This window comes from Myxocyprinus asiaticus, chromosome 15 (assembly GCF_019703515.2).
Source record: "Myxocyprinus asiaticus isolate MX2 ecotype Aquarium Trade chromosome 15, UBuf_Myxa_2, whole genome shotgun sequence".
Classification (NCBI taxonomy): Eukaryota; Metazoa; Chordata; class Actinopteri; order Cypriniformes; family Catostomidae; genus Myxocyprinus; species Myxocyprinus asiaticus.
In genome coordinates this window covers 892,501-898,501 of record NC_059358.1, presented here as the reverse complement: position 1 = coordinate 898,501, position 6,001 = coordinate 892,501, and the positions used below count along the sequence as shown (strand labels likewise).

General features: G+C 36.3%; 1 protein-coding gene across 2 annotated transcripts in view; it reads left to right on the top strand.

The window, feature by feature from the left end:
- Positions 1-4,251: 4,251 nt before the first annotated feature.
- Positions 4,252-6,001, top strand: part of LOC127453177 (5-azacytidine-induced protein 2-like) — a 17,061-nt gene continuing 15,311 nt past the window's right edge. For both annotated transcript variants that reach the window (XM_051719401.1, XM_051719400.1), the window contains exon 1: positions 4,252-4,395. The gene's annotated coding sequence lies outside the window, so the exon portion shown is untranslated. The remainder of the gene's footprint in view (positions 4,396-6,001) is intronic.

Genomic DNA, 6,001 nt, shown 5'->3' with positions numbered 1-6,001 from the left:
TCATGTCTGATTTGGATTATCTCATTAGGTAATGCTCTTTCATTCCCAACTTTTATTGAGAACAGAATGAAACACACAGTACATACTAACCTATCTACAAGTATGCATGTGTTCACACTTGGCTTGTGAGGGTGATGTATGTATATCAGACACCTGTGTGAGTGTGGCTCAGGGTTTGAGTTTGTTTCATATGAACATCACAGTATGATGGAAATCAAAATAACATGATCCCAGCATAATTCGAAATAGTTTTGTATATACAGTAACTCTGAGCCTGAATGGAATGAGTGTTGAGAAACCTGCTGGTAACTGAGCTTTGCTTTCTTTCTTTCTTTGTGAGCAGCTCCATCTAGTGAGCTATCTATCCCACTGACCCATACAGAACACCTTAGCAACCGCAAAGTAACGCTCTGGCAACCACACACAACATTCCAGCAGTTTGGCACATGCAAACACCAATCACATTGAAAACAGAAAAAGCTAGTGGTTTGTGCTATTCTGTTTAGTGCCGATAGTGACAGAAATGACACGCTTCACCTTTAAAAAGGCTCTAAACCAGTGGTACTCAATCTTAGCCAGATCAGGAGGCACGTTTTTTTTAAATGTCCTCGTTCTAAATCAAACCTTTGCTGCCTTAATTGCATTCACACTCATTTTGAAGTAGCTGAAGCACTTTTGGGTCCTTAAAGGAATATTCTGTGTTCAACACAAGTTGAGTTCAATCAGCAGCATTTGTGTCATATTGTTGATTACCACAAAAATTAATTTCGACTTGTTCCTCCTTCTCTTTAAATGTGTGTTCCAGTGAGACACTTACAATGGAAGTCAATGGGGTCAATCTGCAAACATTAAAATACTCACTGTTTCAAAAGTATAGACACAAGACGTAAACAATATGTGTGTTAACATGATTTTACTGTGATAAAATCTAAAATCCAAGATATACACATATACTGTAAATACACCGAAATAATTACATTAATGCTTGTGCATTGGATCAGTCCATGCATTGCATGGGAGTCAAAACTTAAGAACCTGAACAGTTAAAAAGCACAGCACTTACCTGTTGAACAACTAAACACATCTGTGGAAAGTTATAGACAATTTTACAACTTGTGACTGTAAAAACGACAATTTTAATAACTTTACAGCTTGAATAATACGCAAGTTTTAACAGAAGGATTAATGTAAAATTATAAGCTTCACATTTCTGATTTCAAACCCTCCAAAAATTGGCCCCATTGACTTCTATTGTAAAGGCCAAAGCATACTTTGGTTGTCCGTGTTGCTGATTGCTCCGTGCATGCATGATGCAAATTTCGTCATCAGCACAAAGGTCAAAAGAGTACGCTTGGAAAGCAATGCGGTCGACCAGGCGCGATCCGATCCGGAACATGAAAAAACAAAGTATACCTGGGTCTTAGTGCCTCACTGTTACCCAGATGTTTACTTTTTCTTTTAAAGAAAAGGAGGAACAAGTTGAAATTATTTTTTGTGGCATAAATGCTGTCCATTGAGATTAACTTGTATTGAACCCAGAATATTCCTTTAATTCTCCATGTTCATAGAGCTCTGCACTTTGCATGCTTAGTTCCATGATGTCACTTTAAATGTGATCTTTTAAATTACACCGTAACAAAAACGTTTACATACACACATTATCACATCACTGACACACGCAATAAAGCTATGCTAGCTACCTAATAAGCTGTCCTTGCTACTGACATCTGTGGTATATTTCTGAGTGCTGGACCAAAGTAGTTTAGAAGGATTTTACATGAATTATAAACCACGGTAATTTGCTCATGGAAGAGTTTAATAACTCCTGCATCATGTTGTGTTTTCATGTTGTTCTGAACATAAACCACTCGTCTTGAATGTTTTTCTGCCTTGCAGGCCTATAGGTGCCGTCTTCTCACATCTTTCTGAGAGCTCGATTGGGACACAGATTGAAATGTACTCGGGTGCACAAAGGCAAGATGCAGCGTCACAGCGTTGTGGCAAAGTCCAGCGTTTGCCAGGTAAATGAGGCATTACAGAGGAGGTGGAGCGCAGTCTCTTGAGTGATTTTTTAGCAATAGCTCTGGAGGTGATCTGACTCCAACATGCCCCGAAGAAGTTTCGTCTTGTGAAAATTTCTTCTGTACAATGTCTGGCAAAAAAACAAGAAGCTTTTGGAGATCTCCGAGATCTCAGAGAAGGGTTTAGATCACACTTCACTTCTGGTTTTGAGATGTTTCTGTCCCACATGTCTGAACGCTGGGTCGGACGCTCAGCCTCTTTATTCTCAGAGTCTAGATGTCAGCAGCACCTGAATTCTGGGGAGATCTCATGTGAATCAAAATGAGGAGATGACCCTCTTTTCGAGAACATGCTGCTACATAGTTGAATACTTGCATTGTGACATCATAAATCAGTGCAACAGTCATGTTCCAAAAGTAAGAATCCATTCATTTTGCATAGAGAAAGTCATAACAAACGATAATTTATAAACCTTTTAAGACAGACCTACAATAAAAGTGTGAGGAACATGGCAAAATTTAATTTCTCCTTCTGTCAGAGCTCTCAGATCTCAATGAGTGCGTTTACATGCACGTTCTTACACCGATTATGCTTAATAAGCCGACAACGTGTGTGGTCATGTAAACGCATTAACGGCTTAAGAATAAATCAGACATGGGTTGATTTTTACCCATTACCCCATGTTGCATGTAAACACCTTTACCTGTGTTCTCACCGGCTTATCCAATGTGTGCACGTGTTGTGCTAATGCATCTTCACGGTTTGATGTCAAAAGCAGAAAATAACACGATTACTTCAAATACGCAGATTTCTTGCTTTGTCGTATTTTTTAATTGTGTGTTCTGTTCCTTGCAGAAAGCTTTCTTTAGTGTTCCACAGAAGAAAGTAATAAAGTTTAGGACTGACTTATTAATAAATAATGACAGAATGTTAATTTTTAGGTTATCACGCAATGATCTTGACTTTTATAACAGCATTCCACTGATACTCAACTGAATGTAAGGGTCCATTTACTTGCTGCGCTGCATCTTTTTTTGTTTTTCTATGTAAACATGCGCTACATGGATGTTAAAACTGCATCTCGAGACACCAGCGTTCTGTTCTAATCGATATGCTGCATCTAGCTTTTTTTATCTTTTAAAACGTGTTCGGACTGAACAGCCTTTAAAGGGATAGTTCACCCAAAAATGAAAATTCTCTCATTTACTCACCCTCACGCCATCCCAGATGTGTATGAATTCCTTTCCTCTGCAGAACACAAATATATCAGCTCTGTAGGTCCATACAATGCAAGTGAATGGTGACCAGACCTTTGAAGGTCCAAAAAGCACATGAAGTCAGCATAAAAGTAATCCATAAGATTCCAGTGGTTTAATCCATGTCTTCAGAAGTGATATGATAGGTGAAAGTGAGAAATAGATCAATATTTAAGCCCTTTTTTACTATAAATTTTCCTCCCTGCCCAGTAGGTGGCGATATGCATGAAGAATGCAAATCGCCAAAACCAAAGAAGAAGAACGTGAAAGTGAAAGTAGAGATTTATAGCAAAAAAGAACTTTAATATTGATCTGTTTCTCACTCACACCTATCATATTACTTCTGAAGACATGAATTAAACCACTGGAGTCATATGGATTACTTTTATGCTGCCTTTATGTGCTTTTTGGAGCTTCAAAGTTCTGGTCACCATTCACTTGCATTGTATGGACCTACAGAACTGAAATATTCTTCTAAAAATCTTCATTTGTGTTCTGCAGAAGAAAGAAAGTCATACATCTGGGATGCCATGAGGGTGAGTAAATAATGAGAGAATTTTCATTTTTTTAATTTTATTCCTTTAAGGATTGTCCTGATCTGTATCTCCTTGAGATTAATACAGTTGAATATTGTATGCATCCCTTTTACAAAAGAACTGAATACTTTGCATAGTTTACTTTACATACGTGGTTGTACATATTAAATGTTACATGGTTTGATGCAGTTCCTGTCTTTATGTGCACATGACGCCACCGTGTGGTCAGCTGCTGTTACTGCAGCACAGCCACACAATGAAAGCGCATCTTCACACAATAACGCTCATATAGGTCATTACAAGAGCAGTGCGTCGGTGTTTACTATTGAAATAAATCTATCATCTCTGTGATTGTTTGTCACACTAACTCTGCCCCTCTCCGTGGGTTTGATCGAAGTGCAGTTGTGCTCTCGCCGGAAGTACAGTCGTCATAGAGGTTCACTTCCTGCAGTTTGTGTTTGTGTTGTTGCTTTATTTTGTCGTGTGTGTTTTAGTGTCATCTCTCTAAAACACCGTGTTTTTGCTCTGTATCATGGTTTATATTTATATTCCACTCTGTTGTCCAATCTGACTGCTGTCTGGTAAGTGTGTCACCTCTTAGTACACTAGATGGGGAGCACATTATTGAGCCACATATTTGGCAGCATCTTTAACACAAACGTTACATTGTATCAACGGAAATACAGCCTGAATACATAAAAGTGATGCTTGGCGAGAGTGCTGAAGTAGACACTTTCACATGTTTCACATTATTATTATTATTTATCTCAGATATATTATTAATATTAATGTTAGTCGTGTTTTGATTGTTAGAAATGTACCTCATAATTTTTTTATCATCAAAAAGAGCTCTTTGATCTTTTTAGTGTCACACTCAAGCTGCTTTCTGTTTCTGTTTTAAAAACAATGAGTCATTTCATGTAAAAGAAAGCTGATTTTTGAACATTAGTAAATGCATTAGGTAATCTAACTAATGATGCTTTACAACATTTGTTATGTTGGTTAATAGTTATTAAAATACCATAAGATAATTCTTTGCATGTTCATGTTAGTTCATAATGCATTAAGGAATGTTTACATATACTGTACAACTTTTAATGTAAAATATATTAGTGCTTGCAGATATTATCTTTAACCAAGATTTATGAATACTGTAAAAGTATTGTTCATTGTTAGTTCATGTTAGCTGTTGTTGACAAATAGAAAGTTTTTGTGAAGTGTTGCTGTTTATAAAAAATAATTTAGGTAATTTGAGTTTCATCTAGTGGACACTTCATTAAAAATACTTTCATCTGGCCGATTTAGAGAGCAACATTTTTATTATAGACTACTTAAAAAAAGTGGACAAGTGTGTTTGCATATCCAAAGACGCAATTGTTATAAAAATATATGAACACATATGATATTGTTATTAATAAATCATAATAATAATAATAATTATAATATTTATTGTCATGCATAAAAATGTTTCAGAGCCTGTCTTTGCTTGAATTATGACAAATACTTGATTGGACATTCATTGAATAGTTTTTAGTATTTAGTATTTTAGTATATTTTGTTAACATTATTTAATATCTTTATTATTAATTTCAATTTAAAAGAACTTTATTGGCATGATTGTGTTTACACACAATAAAATACAATAAAGAATAGTAATTATTAGAGGTCGACCCATAGTGAATCTTGCCGATACCAATAACTAAGGTGGTGGGAATGACCGATAACCGATTAGTCGGACGATAGTTTTTAAAATCTATTTATAAAATGTCAAAAAATAAATAAATCTTTACTATGACAGGCACAGACAAAGAGTCCTAAATGCATAAAAACACAGATGCATTTTATTGTTCAACCAAAATCCCCAGAATAACATGAAGATTTGGTGCATAACGCGGGACCTCTAAGGATAAACAAGCCCAAAACACACTGGGGACTCTTATTTTGAAATGACAAAATGATGAAAAAACTATCGGCATAGATTTTTGCTGATAAAGATAGTTCTAAAAAGCAACTATTGGCACCGATTAATCGGTAAAACCGATATATCAGTCTACATCTGGTAATTATAAAACAGCAACAAATGGGGGCCTGGGTATCTCAGCGAGTTTTGACGCTGATTATCACACCTGGAGTCGTGAGTTTGAATCCCAGGGTGTGCTGAGTGACTCCAGCCAGGTCTCCTAAGCA